General features: G+C 38.5%; 1 long non-coding RNA gene and 1 pseudogene across 2 annotated transcripts in view; both read left to right on the top strand.

Moving 5' to 3' along the window:
* Positions 1 to 18534, top strand: part of LOC148737877 (uncharacterized) — a 103092-nt gene that overhangs the window by 47547 nt on the left and 37011 nt on the right. The gene's annotated exons all lie outside the window — the stretch shown is intronic.
* Positions 944 to 17201, top strand: LOC148737880 (uncharacterized; annotated as a pseudogene). The gene is made up of 9 exons (XR_015996327.1): positions 944 to 1130; positions 1344 to 1553; positions 11419 to 13223; positions 13319 to 13431; positions 13577 to 13636; positions 13929 to 14069; positions 14449 to 15291; positions 15935 to 16325; positions 16997 to 17201. The product of XR_015996327.1 is annotated as an uncharacterized LOC148737880 (transcript).

The following is an 18534-nucleotide window of genomic DNA, read 5'->3' on the forward strand; positions in this document are numbered from 1 at the left end:
AACGGTAAAGGGGACTATTTGCATACACAAGATCAGTGTGAAGAGATGATGAACACCTTGAATGATTCCCAATGGGAGCTGTTGGAACAATCGTCACTGTTACTCGCGTTAGTAAACCCGCGTGAGGGTAAATATTCAAACCGGACAATAGATACGTGCATAAAACAAAAGCCAACTAAAAGCGACTAAAAGTCCATCATTTATGTGATCATTATGCTAAGGGAGAGGGAAAAAGCGACACCTACGGACAGTCCATTCATGTACATATAGCTTGCTAAATGTATTCTGTACTCTGTGGTAGCGGCATTTTTCGTGTTGAAAGGATGGAAAAAGAACCCAAAGGACAAAGCGACAAAGTAAATTCGGGTAGCCGAGTGAGAACTAGAAAAGAACTTATTGCAGTAAATGGTTTGAACCCGGGGGTAACATGTGAAGGTGTAGTCTGATCGTCCGGGTGAGTGTAGTCCTGAGAAGGACTGTTGTCGGTGGTAGTGACTGACGTTTCGACAGCCTGTGCGGAAGTCATCATCAGAGTCAAATGACTTCCGCACAGGTTGTCGAAACGTCAGTCACTACCACCGACAACAGTCCTTCTCAGGACTACACTCACCCGGAGGATCAGACTACACCTTCAAAAGAACTTATTTAGAGAGTGTTAGAGATGGGAGAGAAAGTATTTCTAAAGCAACAGCTGAGTTGGAGAGGCTAAAGAAAAACTGGAAGTTGAACAAAAAGGGAAATAAAAACCGCGCTCTTCTACAAAAAGAATGTGATTTGTTGAGAGCATCATCCCTTGTGAGCGATATCGATAGCTAGGCAGAAATCAGTGCTTCTAAAGCTAAAGGCTAGTTTTAGTAGAAGGTAAAGGCAAGAGAAACCCAAAGAACTAAACCGCAAGTTTAGAGAAGAGTGCCCTGGCCGCGTACATACAACTATCACAAAGATGGCAGCGGAAGATCCAGGCAATGCTGGACCAAAATACAAGAAGGAATGTGAAGAGCAGGATAGGGTAAATAAGGGCGTGTTTAGTGACATTACTGAAGCCGAGGAGTTTTGGAGAACGTTTTGGGAAGAGAATGGGTCTGGAGATGAAATTGCTGAGTGCCTTGAGGAAGTTGAGATTGCATTTAGTGAACGCGTCCCCCGTCTATCAGATTAGGTTTAGGGCCTAACGAAAATGGAATCTTTTAAGATCATATTGAAAAATAAGAATTGGAATGCACCAGGCCCGGATAGGGTAGTAAACTATCGGTGGAAAAGCACATACTCACTACACGAAGGCATGGTATCTGCATTTAAAGCAGTTGCAGATACCTCAACAACATGCCCTGAATGGTTTACAGAGAGAAAGACCGGTCAGTTACCGAAGCTAGCCGAGTTCACAAGTGAAGTTCAGCTCTCTGTCACGTGCCTCAATACATCATACAAGTGGTTCGCCTCATGCGTCTTGGGTCCTATGGATGAACACGTGGACAAGGATGAGCTAATGGAAAAGAGCCAGAGAGGAGCGAGAGCGAAATGTAGTGGAACTACTGATAATCTTATGATAGATCGTATGATTACGTTGGACTGTCATGGAAACAAGCGTAACCTCAGTGTCGCATGAATAGATGTGCGCAATGCATATGACTGTGTTGACCATGATTGGTTGAGGAAGGTCATGTGGCTTCACAAGTTTCCGAAATGGATTTTTGAGGTTGTCAGTAAGCTGTGCGATAGCTGGAACACAAAGACTGCGGCACACACCGTGAAGGGAAACGAGCTGTCACCACCTATACGGTTCAACAGAGGCCTCCCACAGGGGGATGGGCTATGTCCAAGCCTAATAATTTGAATATATCAACAAAGTTGAAATGGTAAATTGGCCACCGTTACGATTATAGAAGCTGACGTTTCGAGCGTTAGCCCTTCGCTCCGACGAAGGGCTAACGAAGGGCTATTATATCGTAAGAACAGTGGCCACTAACCAGCTTACATTGCCGGTGTTGTCATATCTTATGACATCTCGGCAATGGTGTGTAACTGACCTTCGTAACATCGACAGATAATATCGTAAAATCATCTGCGGGAATGGCGGGAAGCACCCACTTAGGTCAACTTCCCTGCTGTATCTCCCTAGACATGTGGGAGAGGGGGGTGGTGTTAAGTCAGTGGAGGCTGAATACAAGCAGCCTAAAATCAAGTCAGCTGTTAAGTCATACGGAAATGAGGATCCTACTAGTGCGCGCTTTTGAAGAACAATCTTCTGGTAAAGGGCACAGGTCACTCGTGAAAGAGACAGGGATTCAAATTCAATAGCTTTTGTAAATTTGAGTCTTTTCCAAATCCTTCTCGATCATAACGCAGCACGTAAAATGAGGTTCAAATTATTGGTTATCTAGACCTAGTGAAGCTGACATGAGAGCCACCAAATCGATTTTACCGCCGTTCGCGCAAAATCAAAATGCAATGGAACTTAAAGTATTTTGTCTAAATATAATTTATCCAGACGGCTAGGGGATTTTCAATTTTTTCATATTGCACACCTCCAGGCGCTGTTTAGGGAGGGCCGCTCTTAAGTAATTAAGTTTAATTTGATCTACGAAAAAACTCGGCCAAAGTCGCTCACCATGTAAAAGTTTGTTTAGAATGACATTATTTTATTACTTTCTTTATATTTATATCCGAAGTTATCACTTCAAATTTCTGAAAAAAGGAGCTTCTTCCTGATCAATGTTGTACACTTTTCTCATCCAAAAAATATTTCTATCAGATTTTAAAAACAATTTTCATCTAAAAGACTTGAAAAAAGGACAAAATAGAAACAACACACCAGACCCCCATTGCACCCTAATTCTAGCACATCCTTTAATCCAGTTTAACAGAAATATAAACAACAGTAAATAGTCAAATTGAAGTACGGTTATAAGGAACCGGGAGTCTCTGCAAAGGCCTTAAAGAATCGGTGGGGGTCGTGAGTTATCTAACACCTTCCTGTATTTTGTGATAATGTGCAGAGAAGAGAGCTGAATCGCTCACCACTGGTATTTTGTTACTTCATTGAGCTAAAGAAACATGGTTCGGAGACACTTGAATGGGGGGTCTGGATTTAGGAAGGACTAGTGCACGGGATTCGTACCCCTAGCTCCTAAGTCTTGAACATTTTTTTCACATCCAAATAATTTGTAAATTTCGCGTATACCATGATAATGTTTCATAGACGCTTGGAAAGAAATAAAGGGAAATGACATCATCGTTTACAGTTATTGCACTGTAAGTGAAATGACTGGCTCATTTAAGCTGGGTTGTCACTATAGGTGTCACTATATAAGCTGCTTTTTCTTTTTTTTTTTTGTTTTTTTTTGTTTTTGTTTTTTTTTTTTGTTTGTTTGTTTTTTTTTTGTTTGTGCTTTTTCATTTGTTCGTGCAAAGATGGATAAACAGAAGAAGACTGAAACACAGCCTTGAACACTGAACTACATAGAACATTCTTGACTTGATAACGAGACTACTTAAGGAAGAGGGAAAAGGTCTAACGGTAAACTTGACCCTAGAATGATCCCTCAACCAACTCCCTTACAAATTTTTCTTCGATAATCCATTTTTGCGAACGAATACAATGCCTGCTTTAGAAACAAATTTCTTAGTCTATGTTTAGTACGGCTTTACTCGGGACATGACCACTGATATACATCAAATATGCAATATAACACACGCATTCAAATGTCTGGTTTGAAGGTGGGATTTGAATTGTTCTTCTTATACCAATATTAAGAGAGACTCCAAACTTACAGCCTACTCAGCTGGGTATTGTGGCTGAAAATGCCTGATGGTAATTTCTTCAAATGGTTGTTGCTCACGGACCTGCCAAAATTTAGTAAATGTAGTGTCAATTACATAGTATTTGACAACAAATTTCAGAGGGAAAATGTGCTTGAATCTATTCCTCATGTACTGCATGATACCAGGGCCTAAAACATACACTTCATCAAACCAGTGTTGTCATTGACCTGATATCTCCATTTCAGTCTGACATCTCAAGGCACCAGAGAGGATAACAAGCTATAATCTGTGTCAATATATATAAATTGAGACAAATTCGATCTCTTTAGCTCTGAGAACAACTTGATTCTTTACAAATGCTTTTTTCACCCTCCTCCTATTACGATTTTTTTTTTTTAAGAAGGCTTGACATTACACAGATAAATGAGATTTGTATTAAAAAGGAGTAATTCTCTATACTGATAGGATAATTGCGTAGACGAATCAGACATCATTGTTAGTCAAATAATAAACAAGCTTTTAGCTGGTAGGTTTAGGTAAAACCATACTTCTATTTATTTACTCCAGTGTATTTCTTTCTACAAGATACAAAGATTAAATTTTAAAATATTTGCTTGTATTAATAAACATATTTCCTTCAGAACTTTGTTTCAAATTACATTCAGATTTGTCATTCTTTTGCTATATGAAAGTTTCGTGACAAGGTCTTACCAAACATTTGCAAGTCTTGCTGTTACCTAATTAATTGTTAAGCTAGATCGTATTCAAATTCAATAGCTTTTCTAAATTTGAGTCTTTACCAAATTCTTCTCGATCATAGCGCAGCACGTAAAATAAGGTTGTTACCCTTTAATGTTTTACTGAATAAGTAATTTGAAGTTGCGTAGTTTGCGTGACAACGATATTTGACTCGCCGCTGTAACTTTGAAGCACGCGACCATCCTCAGGAATTTTCTCCAAGTGCCGCTTCTTGAGAAACTTCTCTCCCTTAAATCTCGCCGGAGACCAAATTTCTCTGCTGTGTCGAGCCTTTGGAAACTGAGCGTGATTTTCTCACCATTCTTGGTCTCTCATCCCATAGTTGCATTTATTTTCTGCCAAACGAACCCTCCTTACGCATTGTTTCTCCGTATAAAAACTTCATCTTCGTATTCCAAAACCGGTCTCCTCTCTCTGTCTCATCCTCCATGCCTAAATGCCCTAAACATAGTTTGTTTGATGTGATCGCGCTGTTATTATTTGCCGCCACTTTTGAATAGGCCTTTACTTTTCGTGCCAACTACCGCTGACGATTTCTCCGCCAGCGCGCATCAGAGTTGCGGGAGGAGAACCCTAGGCAACTGACCATCATTTGCTTGGGTGCTAGGAATTCATCTACAATGACTGATCTGCGGCTCAATATTCATGATTTCCATGCCCCATATCCTGAGCCACCTCTGCAGGATCTGCTATGATTCCAGTGTGTTCTCCTATTTTAAATTTGTCTTCTAGGAAGGCCTTCTGCTTAGCACTAAAATGGAAAGCCTTTCTCGAAGATCACAATGCCCAGCTCTGCGGTAACTCCTGAATTCTTTACTCTGCAATCTCAGAATTGGCAATATAGTTCTGTGCACTAGATCCTTCCTGATGTTTTTCAAAGGCATCTTTGCCTTGTCGAGAAGCGTGTGCCTTCCCTCTGTAAATATGCACTTGCCGTACTGTATACGCTGCAACACTTTGCAGTGGTGCTGAAAAGTACTCACAATCCTTCAACTTAAAAAGAAAAAAAGATCGGCGTGTTTGTTGGCAATGGATGCAACTTCTCTTCTTAAACGATGTCTTCTGTCTTTTCTTGAAGAGTAGACTGCTTTTTTTTCAAACAAAAGGATGTCTTGCCATTTCTTTGTCCACCTAAATGAGTGGAATAATGGAAAAAAAAACAAAAATTGCCTAAAAACTTAGTTCGCGACGGATTTGGACAAATAACGCTTCAGACTGTTCCTAAATACGCGTTCTTTCCATTGAGAAAATTGTTGGTCACATTTATGGTTCGGTTTATTCTCAAGCGAAGTTCAAATATTGTTTATCTAGACCTAGTGAAGCTGACATGAGAGCCACCAAATCGATTTTACCGCCGTTGGGGTAAAATCAAAATGCAATGGAACTTAAAGTATTTTGTCTAGATATAATTCATCCAGACGTATATTCTGCCAAAGCTAGGGTATTTTCAATTTTATCATATTGCACACCTCCAGGCGCTATTTCGGGTGGGCCGCTCTTAAGTAATTAAGTTTCATTTGATCTGAGAAAAAATTCGGCCAAAGTCGCTCATCATGTAAAAGTTTGTTTAGAATGATGCTATTTTATTACTTTCTTTGTATTTATATCCGAAGTTATCACCTCCATTTTTTGAAAAAAGGAGTTTCTTCCTGTTCAATATTGTACACTTTTCTCATCCACAAACTATTTCTATTAGATTTTAAAAACAATTTTCAACGAAAAGACTTGGAAAAAGGACGAAATGAAAACAAAACACCAGACCCCTATTGCACTCTAATTCTAGCGCATCCCTTAATCCAGTTTAACAGAAATATAAACAACAGTAAATGATAAAATTCAAGTACGGTTATAAGGAACCGGATGTGCTCTATAAAGGCCTTAGAGAATAGGGGGTTCGTGAGTTATCTAACACCTTCCTGTATTTTGTGATAATATGCAGAGAAAAGAGCTGAGGTGTTCACCAATGGTATTTTGTTACTTAATTGAGATAAAGAAACGTGCTTTAGAGACACTAGAATATGGAGTCTGGATTTAGGAAGGACTAGTACACGGGATTTGTACCTCCTCCAAAATCTTCAGCACTTTTTTCAGATGAACAAAATTCCTAAATTTCGCGTAGGGGATAAGGGGTGAGTAAATTAACAGCAATGGTTTTGAGTGGGAAATATTGGATTAGTCATATAAAACGTATATTGAAAATAGTTTGTTAAAGATTACATAAAAGCTGTTTTATTGTGCAAGCACAGATTCATATGATACGATCAGGCTTATTTCCCAAGACAGGGAGGCCGGAATAAAATATGTATCTCTGTTGAGGAATCAGCTGGAGCTTTTAAAAATCAAAAGAAACCTGACATAGTAGTCTTGCATTCAAGCTCTATTGGACAAACTTTGCATATTTTATGATTAGTGATGTTCATTTTTAAGGGTGGATAAGTAGGATTATTCGCACACGGATTTGTCGAAATCGGAATAAGCTGAAAGTTTGAGTGTTTTAGATAAGGCTGCTACCATATTCTATTCTATCCTATTCTTTCCGCTATTGGTTTTAAACAATTTTTTTTAAGTTTTCATCTAAATCTTAACAAAATATTTCTGGTTCAATATTGAACACCTTTCGAATACGTTGAATGTTCCCACCGTCCCACGTCAAATTAAAACTTAGAAGTAAAAAGCTTAGAAAACTTCAAACTAACTTGTAACAAAAGGAAACAAGGTAACCAAGTCCTGGTTACACTGTAACTGAAGAGTCAGAAAAAAGTGTAATTCAGAAGCTTTCCTTTTTCCCTTTCTTTTTGTCAAGGAGCCTTTGAAATAGCGTAACAATTTTTCGTAATAAGGCGCTGTGCAGTCATGCAAAATAAAAAGCTTAACCCTGTGGAAAGGAGGCTTTTTCTTTGCCATTATGAAATGTAAGGAAAGATCATATTTTCGCAATTTTTGCAATTAATTTACAAATGTCTTTCATCTGTACTCTATGATGATGTATGTAGCGAACGAATTTTTCTCAGCTATTGCATGTTTTTTAGAATTTCCTAGTTTTAAGTGTAGGTGCGGCTTTATAAAGATGTACAATTCACCCAGTTAGAAGAAGTGGTCCGGGTCATTTCGAGTCCAAAAATTGATTTCGTTAAAACTTTGCGCATGAATCTTTCCTACTCTAAAGTTAATCGAAACCTCATTGGCTTTTCAAGAATTGTGCATAATTGAATTTTTCGATCTGGGCGATATTCACTTAACCCCTAATGCGAAGGTCCATTTTTAAGAGTTGCTATATGGGGTGATGGCTTTTACGGCTAACGGTTGATATTTTGACTAATTCATGGTTAACGGGATAATTTTTCTTTTTTCATTTTTAGCACCAGCATCATATTAATTCGCACAATTGAGTTGCAAAACAGGAAATAAGGACTCTAACCTTTCGATTTTTCTTTTGGAAATACGGAAGAAGGGTCTTTTTTTTTTCCTTTCTTTTTGCGTGAGCGTTGAAAATTGTAATGAGTTTATTACAGCCGATCTCAAGTCTCTACATCTTCGATGATTTCCTTGCTCTATTCTGCCACGTTATAGTATTTTCAATAATTTGAATATTTTCCTAAATATCATCTCTGGAACCTTACTAAGGCCTAAATCTTCACAAATGATGATTACTCCCCTGGCACACCACACCAAGAGATCATAAAATGAGGAAACTTATCCCCGCGACCCATGTTTTATTTTCAATTTCGGAGGGCACATTTATGCAAGTGTATTTTCTTATATTTCCTGACGAAAATTTCTGACACATTCTAATAGTGAGCAATCACAGTGGAACCCCTCAAAACCGGACGCCGTTGGGACCGGAGGAACTGTCCGGTCTAGAGGGGTGTCCGGAGTACTAAGGTTTTACCCATAAGGCAATTTTATGCAGCAGAATGTATTTTATGACTGCATGGTACTACATGGTACTTACAGTACATGGTAACTAGGCTAAGAACCTGTGGACTGGGTTGATATATACAGATATCATAACGATTGTCTGATTGACGACTACAAAGTGTGGCCTTATCTATCGGTATTTTATTTTAAACAATAGTACATTTTTTTTTTAACTTTGGTGAATATGTCTGATAATTTCAGTGTAGTAACTGTTACAACTATCTCTTCAACACTTTCGTTTTCCCTGTACATTGTCCTTTTACATTGCCTGCAGGATTCAAATTAGGAGGAATAGTCTTCCCTTTTGACTTACAGAGATCTTAGGTTGGTATTGTTCATGAATATCTCTTTTGGTAAGTGCTCTAACTGGTTGTTGTCCAAGTACCTGTCAACAAATGATGGCAGTTAGTTTGTGTAACGAGCGTTCAGCTGCGTTGCTGATATAAATGCATTATCGTTATCATCAATATCTTCGAGTGGTGAGAAATGTTTTGGGTAAGAAGGAAAGCTACTGATACTGCAAGACATTCATACTTTGAGCCAAACGTGTCCACTGCATTATTACATTTCGTTTGATCGCGCGGAGCCGATATATTCGTTATCCATCCATGCAACATGTATTAGCCATTGACCAATTCTATTTTTTAAAAATCCACAGGGCGTTTGTGCTTTCTTTGGTGGCATTTCTTTTACCATTAAGAAATGAGCTCAGGACACAGTCATTTTGTCAAGGAGCATTTGAAATAGCGTATCAATTTTTCGTAACAGGGTCCTGCGCAGTAATGCAAAATTAAAAGCCTAACCCTGTGGAAAGGAGGCTTTTTCTTCGTCATTAGGAAATGTAAGGAGAGATAATTTTTTGGCAATTTTGGCAATTAATTTACAAATGTCTTTCACATGATTTCTATGATGATATTTTGGCCAATTTACGGCTAACGGATAAATATTATTTTCATTGTCGGCAGTGGAACCCACTGATTCGCATAATTGAGTTGCAAAGCACGAAATAAGGACTCTAAGCCTTCGATATTTCTTTTGGAAATACGGTATGTTTAATTATTTTTCTTCCTTTTTTCCGCGAGCTTTGAAAATTGTGATGAGTCTATTACAACCAATCTCAAGTCTCTACATCTTGGAAGATTTCCTTGCTCTATTCTGCTACGTTTATAGTATTTTCGACAATTTGAATATTTTCCTAAATATCATCTCTCGACCCATACTAAGGCGTAAATCTTCAGAAATGATGATTACTCCCTGAGCACACCGCACCAAGAGATTATAAACTGAGAAAACTTATCCCCGTGACCCATGATGTATTTGAAATGTCGCGCCATGCTGGGAAGTTATTCTTATTTATACCTCCCGTGGATCATCATATTTCAAAATGCAATTTGTCCGTGAGTGAAGAGATCTCAAGTTAGATAGAAACTGTCAATAGGAAGTAAGACTAAAATGGCCAAGAAATATTTCGGGACTACAGATTTATTCAAGACAGTTTTTGATTTGCTGTTAGAAGTGAAAAACGTACGAAATTCTTACGTGTACAAAGCCCGCGCGGTAAAATTCATCATGCTTAGATAGTTGTTTACTTGCCTTGAAGGCCAGAATTTGCGCAGCGTTATGTTGAAAATTCTGAAAAAACTTCGATTTGACGCGAAATCTTCTATTAAACAATACTTTTTGAACACATTGTTACTCGAACATAATATTTACCGGGCCATCGAATCGTCAAATCGTCGCTACGCCCTGCTTGAAGTCCGAAAGTTCGGTTTTCACTTTACGTTTGTCATGGTCGAAGCAGATTTGCCATATAAAGAAACACTTCTCACAAAAAGTTGGTGCCTTAAAACGTATGCGGAAATAAATTACCCCCTAACCCTATTATAACTTGTTTTTAATTGAGCTTTTTGGGGTGACTAGCAAATAACCCATTTCCAGGAAACAAACAATGGAGGAAGTATACAAAACTTTATATGGTTTTTAAGAAGATAAAATTTTCTTTCCAACTAAGAAATTTTTTCGATTGACGGGCGGCCCCCTGCAGAGTTCTCACGTCGTATATACAGTTAAAGCCATGCTCAACCAAGTAAAATTTGAGAATATTTCTCTCCTGTGGTCGAGAGTTTAGTGGCTGAAGGGGATTTTAGACTCAAGAATGTAAGTTTAGGGTCTTGAAATTAAGTTAAAACATCTCACAGATTTCAACAGTATTCTATTTGATTGACAGGTGACATCCAATTTGTCACGCTTTCCATGCTCATTTTACAACTTATGTAACATATGCAACTTTCAAATGCCTCATTGGCAATGTAATGAGTTGAAAACTCTGTAAAATATGCTAGGGTATTTTCCCCTACCAATATACACCTTACTAAGGTTCAGTTGCACCAAAAAAAGATAGAATTTGTGATGAGCAAGCTGGATAGAGTGTCACACAACACCCAAACTCAATGACAACAAAAGATAATTGTCTGAATTAAGTGCAGTTTAATTAACAAAAAACCCAATTACATGTTAAAACTTAGGCTCTCAAATATATCAATCTCTTAAATGATCACATTCAGCAGTGTGCCACCTCTGAAAACAATTACGATCAAGTTGAAGGCAGAGGGGAATATTACAAACTGCACACTGCCAGGGGGTTTTCATTTGCTTCTTGTCAAACTCATAACATAGCTCACAATTTTTTCTGCCCAAAGAAGCCTTAGTGGATTTATTGTCAAGTCCCTCTGGTGAAATGGCTACTGGACAATGATCAACCCTACAATTATACTTTCTTGGACGGTCAGGTCCAGGTTAAGGATTCTGTGCCATTTCACTCCTTGATTTCAGCTGAAATGAAAGAATCATCCAATATTGCGACCGACGGTCTGACCATAAGTGAAATGGTGTGCATGGAAGACACATTAAAAGTATTTTTTTTTTTGGTCAAAAATTAGAAGATAGTGAGTCTTGTTGACTCTCATTCCCATAATTTAGCTTATTTGGATTTTATTTGGCACCAACACATCGTTCGGCCGTTCAAAGTACGAGCTACGGTCGACTATGCAGTCGTACGGTTGTCTTTTCAAAATTCGCGCCGTGTAACTTCGGCTTACATCCCCAAGCCCCTTGTACACATCGGTTGGCTGAGCCTTCAGATTATTCCCACTGAAACTAGCGGCGTAATAAATACTGCATGCGCAAAATTTTCGCTGACACTGGCTCTAAGTAAGTGCGATTAGCAGCCAGAATTTCACAACTCTAGTGGTTGTTCGGCAACATTCTTAGCTGTCGCTGCTCGAAGGATATTTATTGTGAATTTTGTGCGTTATGGCTGACGGAAATAACCCATCTATGCGCAAGAAAAAGCGTCCAACAGATCGAGGTCTTCAGTTCTCTTTCAACAGAGAGCTTCCTCAAGAGAGCAGACTTCTTGGCAACAAGGAACGCGTCAAAATGGCAAAAGGTGCGCTAAATCTAACAAAAACAACCTCAAGTACACAGAATGCGGATCTGATGGAGGCTCTTCTGTTAGCCTTTGAGGAGAAAATGGAGAGGAAAGGACTGACATCGAGCCAACTGAGCTTATCATCAACTGGAAGCACAGCTAGTCCGGACCCCTCTCTTGTTTCTACACCATCTACCACACGGTTTTCTTTTCCTTTAGCGTGTTCCACTCCATCTTCGTGTATTTCTTTGCCTTCCTCTGATGCTGCTTCTCCAGTTTCCCCTCCACATGCAGAACATACACCACAAAGAATGCAGATCACCGCGCCTTCAGCAGAGAACGACCCCATATACATGGTGTATCTCTTCAGCGAGGAAGCTCTGCGAACTCTGTATTTTTTTTTTTGTAACACTCTCTCCACAGCATGCTGTTACTATGGAAAACTCATTGATTGCGATTTACTAATCTTCAATCGACAAAGTCACGTTGTGGCCGTAACAGTTTCATGTGTAAGTGGAGATTCATTCAAGTGGCTCTCCTCCTCTATCATGGGAGGATCTCCTCCAAAGTACTATGTAAATTTGAGGTAAGTACCTTTTCGTTTTCTGCTGGAAATTTTCTGAAATTCGCTCTCTCTGTATTCTTGAGTTTTGTTGTAACTGGTCACTTATCTGCCTCTGTTTTTCATAGATTGGCAAGGCACTTTCTCTAATCCTCCTATGTTGTATTTCTTCTTGCAAGCAAATGGCAGTCAATAACAGTTTACAGGAAGTTAAATGATGATCTCTCCACAAAAATACCTCAAATGGACTGAGCAGTTTTTTATTTGGTTTCTCTCTTACCTGAATTCTAAGATACCTCTTTTTTAAATTACTTCAACAGTCTTGAAAAAGCATTGTTATGCAAACATTGTGAATAGGGTTTCCAATGAGTCCATGTCTGCTGCCCAGGAAGAAGTGACAAAACACCCCTGGTTATGTTGTAAATGGAGAGGTACAAGTTGATTTCAATTTTATTTTGTCTTTGGCCACATACTTATACACCAGTCTTAGAGTATGGGAGGTGCATGCATGAGTTTTGTTCAATTGTTCCTTGTTGCAAGCCAGGATCTCTGCAAGCAGTCAGTTTGATGCATGGGATCTAGTAGACTTCTGCAAAGTTCTGCTGACTAGCATATCTAAGCATACAATATCTGATATCAAATTGTAAACCCTGAGAGATTTGTGAGTACAGAAATGTGTTCAATGTTATGTTTTGATATCTACCATTTCTTCCTGTAGTGTGTTATTACAGATGCAAGGCATGATTAGAGTAGATCAGCAGCACACACGACGGTGTCAGCCCTTTCTTTCTCGTAAGATGCTTTTCAACTCTTTCTATGATATGTTGAACCTTGATACACTCAATGCTATTCGTAAAAATATTTTTATTTTTACTGATTCTGTTTAGAACCAAAAAAGTTTTAGGAGTCGTAAACTGGAGTAGGGATAGTGAAACTTCAGCAGTGAGCCGTGAAGTCCCTATGACGAAAAAGCTGCTGACTTTTCTAACCGAGACCCAAGGTACAGTACATTTGCGTCCTCAATAATATCCTACCATTGATGTAATATGAGTATGGAGGACAGAAAATTCCTTTATAGTGTGACTAAAGTAATTCTTTTTTTTCTTTGTTTATTTATTTCTGATGTGTACTTCTGCGCAAAGAAGAGTCCACTCAGTGAGCAAGAATTTCATGCTAATCTGCTGATTGTTGCTGACCATTAACAGGTAATTTGAATGACTGTTTATTGAGAGAATGTGTAGTAGTCATAAGGTACAAAGAGTTCTTCTCAGGTTACTCCTTCAAAAGAACGATTTCACGAAACCAAAATTATGATTATTAATTTTTGTTGTTATGAACACATTGTGTTATGTAATTCGGACAAGACATAGCATAATTCATAGACTCAAAGACTACACAATTTTCTGTAAAAATGGAAAACCAGAAGCATTATACTTACTATTATTAATACTGATCTATTAATTTGTTTTTCTATAATTCTCTTTATTTATGACTCAGGAAAATCAGGTCAATTGCCATGCAGAGTCACAGTGCAAGCAGAATGGCGACCTAATGAGCAAAAGGTTTTAACTAGACCTGAAGCTGTAGCTGCATATAGGAAAGCCATTATAGGCACCTCAATATATAGACATATAGCGGGTAATTAATAAGCACATGCGATTGTATGTTTTGTTTCTTTGCCTGAAAAAGTTTGCCTTTTCCAAATTAGCGATGTTGCAGTAAAGGCCTTGAAAGAGTTGCAAAAAATTCATGTTCCAGTTACAGAAAAAGCCACTCAAAATCTGTTACCTTCTGCAGTGTAGGGAAACATACTGGATTGAATCTCTCCATTCAGTGATTCTCATTAGTTTTATGCTTCTAAGCGGATCCATTACGGGGATGACACCTTCAACATGCACATGGAACTAGCCATTCTTGATTGGTTAAAAGAGTTATGCTGTTGTTAATTCTGCACAATTGCTTTGGCACCTTTTGAATGCTATGCTTACTCTTTCTTAATGACTTATCTCTCTTCCAGAATGAAAATTTGAATACAGAAGTATTGTCTCTGCAGATGTACCGACATGCCAGGCATCCGAATCTTCCGGCAGAGATCAGGGTGCTTACTGCAAGAACATTCAAATTCAGGGAAACCATCTGATCTACCTTTTTTAATTTAAATAACTGATGTCCACTCTGCTTACTAGTGATTCTGACTTCGTGTGATAACTTTAAATGGGTGCCCAAATGTCTTGTAAAGGATGTGAGGTAACCAGGAAAGAATAATTACAGCAACTGCTGGTACTAAGTAGTGAAGCATTCATGAGTATTAGGTATTACTCAAGGGAATTTCCATGCAGTTTTATTGAGGTTTCCACCTCTTAATTTTCTTTTGACTGTACATGTTTCATGAACTTATTCAATTGTTATTTATAGTATTTTATTGCTCTCCTTGACATGGGCATCTGTATGAGAATTTCCTTATTCCCTTTTACACTGTATGCCCTGTGTAAGGAATGCCTGGAGGGTTAGGAAACCGTGACCTCACATCTTTTATGATGCAATTGGGCATCTTTTCCCGCGCTGCATTAACTTGGTCCCCAAGTTCCACGTTTCTAGCCTGGTGAACAGGGCCTTTTCAGAGCCCACACTTCTTTAGACACCTCCAGTAAGTCTGTAATCTTTACGACGTCGCACGTGATTTTCTCTGTGTGCTTTTCTATGCTAAAGAGCTTTTTTCAGTCATTTATTTCACATTGGATAAAGCTTCCCAACCTATTTTCTTTATACTGAGTGGCTATGACCTTTCACTTCCATGGCAGGAAAAAGAAAAATCAGGCTTTTCGACTGACTGCTCCACGACACAACTCGTCTACGTTAGGTACACTATTGGATGGGGCATGGGATTTTTTGGCTGCCAATGCAAGCTATGAAACCCTTGACCACTTTCATAAATGGCTGCTGGGTTAATATTCTTTTCTTTAAATTTAAATTAGCCTTTCTGGCCTCGCTTGAGATAATGTATTCTTTTGAAGTTTGTACTGGAGAACGAGGCCAGAAAGGCTAATTTAAATGTAAACAAAAGAATATTCATCTGGCAGCCATTCATGAAAGTGGTCTATGAGGGGCCAATTTCTTCAGGGTATTTCTGAGAGAGCCATTAATGACTATCAATATTCAGAAGATGTACTGAAACAGTCCGTGCCACTTATAAAATATAAATCTTGTGTGTAAAACACAAAGTTAATTTTATTAATACTGAAAAAGAAGTCTGGCTGCTATGTAACATTAAATGTATTGGATTTCACTTAAGGTTACCCAAGCTCAGTTTCTGAGATGATAATTTTGACAAGTTTCTTAAAAGTTTAGACATTGGTCATGTCACACAGATCCCAGGGGCATCAGGTGTTTCTTGCACAGTCACTGGCATGGTGTTCATGATTATTGATTTGCACATGAGAGTTCCCCATCTTTCTGGTAAACTTGTCTGGTTCAATGAAAATGAAAATCATTTAATTTTTTAGTTTTCAGATGATGGAGCTACTGAAACAAATGAGCTGACAATGTCAATTGGAAGTATGGTGTGCTGGAACTTTGGTGATCAGGTGTAAGTGTAAAAGAGAAAGATCAAATAATGCATGACCTCTGGAAGCAGCTCACTGAAGAGATGAAAATGTTTTAAGGTAATGTTTTGACTGTTTGTGATAAAGGGTGCACTGTTGAATTTCAGCCAGGAGCAGGCATGTCCTGGCAGAGCTGGGCTGCTAATGAACTCAACCAGGCAGCTGCATATCCTTCTCCAAATGCAAATGTTCATAAAGGAAACATGAACACTATGGGGGTAGTTTTGGAGTGGATAAAGATGACACCTGAAAACTTTGCACTAAGGAAATGAGAACCTCTAATACTGAAAAGGTAAACGATTTTCTTGCCTCTCTTCTCCCAAACCTTTCAGAAAAAAAATAGAAATTCCAGAAAGTTACAGTTCACGGCTGAAAATAGCATCCAACAGTTTGGTCTTCCTAGGATTGGGCATTTTCCAGACAGGTTAAGGCCAGAACCCATGCATTGTAAGATCAATGCCTGGCAACATTATATTGATCTCCTGTACTTAGAGGCAGTGGAAAGAGGAAAGTTTGATCCTTTTGTTTCTGCTCTGGGAACACCTGTAGGGAATAGATACTCTTTTGAGGGTTTCTGGTACAGACAGTGTTGGGGAGCGCGCTAGGAAGCAGGGGATGTTGCAGAAATCAGAGGTGGACCTAAAGCAATACCTGCAGAAGAGAAGTTTTCCTTATGCAAGGCATACATCAGTTGGGGGGGGGGGGATGTGGACTGGGATACTGGACTTCAAGAGTAAAAGAACATTTTAGTGATGAAGCTAGAACAGGTGTAACAAGTTACCCGTTAGGCTTATTGGCAATCAAGCCATTGCATTGGCTTGATATTACCATTATCATAGGTGAGTATCTGAAGAATGCAGGAGGACTTTTTAATAGAATAGAGACCAATTCTGCCCAGCTTGCAGAAATGGAAGAAATGTGTAGTATGTATTTTAACTTGGTGTCTTTACTTTTTTCATCCAGTTGAACAGAAGTTGCATAAGCACACAGGAGATGCTTTCAGAGGTGATGCAATGCGAAAGTTGCATAAGCACGTGTAGGCTAGATCACGAGGTTGTAACAGGAGACACGTGGGAGATGATAAATTAGTTTTTGTTTGTGAGAGCAGAAATTAAGAGAGACATTATGAAAACTAGGAGGAGAATAAAACAGGATTTGTTAAGGACAATTTTCGAGTACGTGAGTTAAGAGTGTACACCGCAAGTTTGGTACATTTGTGTTAATGTCACAACATGGACAGTTGGATATACCATTCCCTATCATGCAAATTTGCTGTTACAAGGTATAGAGTGGGTTATGGCATTGTCTCTTTGCAGGCTAAAGAGGCCAAACATTCTGGAGTGAGGGAAGATTTGACCTTAACTAACCAGTCAAATGTAAGCACCACTACTGGTAAATGGTGGCAAGTAATGCGAAGTAATTATGTTCACTCATTTTACCTCCCAGAACATTAACCAATGCCCTCTTCTTATACCTCACACTACCAATGATGTTCTCCACCGCACTGTTACCAACCAAATGTTTGAAATTGTGGTGGAAATAAAGAAAATGATTTGCTCAGTTGTCAAGTTTGTTTGTCTAGTATTGACCTGGTGACTTGTGCAAGCAGCAGAGGCGCGACAGAATCAGTGATGTGTGCACTAAAACCCATTGTCTGTAAACAGTGCAATACTCGCTTTGCTGATAACTTATCACTGTGGTCTCATCTAAAGTTCTGCAATGCCACTGAGGTAAGAAGTGTAGCTATCAATCCAACTTTGATGACAGTACCTGGTTTAAAGGAAGCTTTACATAGTTGAGGATTAAGCACTGCAGGTAATAAGGAAATTCTAGGTAAGCACCTTGAAGGTGCATTTGCTTGGGAAGGGTACTTGAATTAATTTTTAAGCAACAGTTTAACTTTCCCAAAATATTTGATGTGAAGTGTATTTTTCTTGGTCAAGTTGGTGCACAATAAGGCACACTTCCTATGAGAATGATAACTAGGCTCTCAACAAATTCTGTGTACCAGTAATGTGAGTAATATGCCAACTTACTAGGAAAAAATATTTTAAAATTGGTGCAAAATTGTTTAAATTAGCTATGTTTGCTAGACAGGTTAAACCTGTCGGAATGCAAAAGTAATGTTGTCACTGATATCACTTGGTATGCACTGATATATTACATACAAAACTTTATAAACCAATTTTTTTTTTAATTGACTTCCATTTTAGAGGCAGGGTTTCTGCTCTAATGTATTTCTGGAATTGTGTACATAAAGGTTTGACCACTAAACCCTTGACATGCTAACAACAGTATGCATATTCCCCATACTGTTCTCAATACATTTTCCAAGGTGCTGACAAGGAGAATTTGTTTAACAATCAAGAGCTTCTTTAGTTAGTAATTATTTGCTTCATTCTTGTGACTTTGTTTAATTTGGGGTTAATATTGTAAGAAGAAATTAGATGCTGGTCACTGTTAGGGGTCAAAGGGTTAATAACTAATGGCTCAGCATTTTG

This window comes from Stylophora pistillata, chromosome 2 (assembly GCF_964205215.1).
Source record: "Stylophora pistillata chromosome 2, jaStyPist1.2, whole genome shotgun sequence".
NCBI classification, from domain to species: domain Eukaryota; kingdom Metazoa; phylum Cnidaria; class Anthozoa; order Scleractinia; family Pocilloporidae; genus Stylophora; species Stylophora pistillata.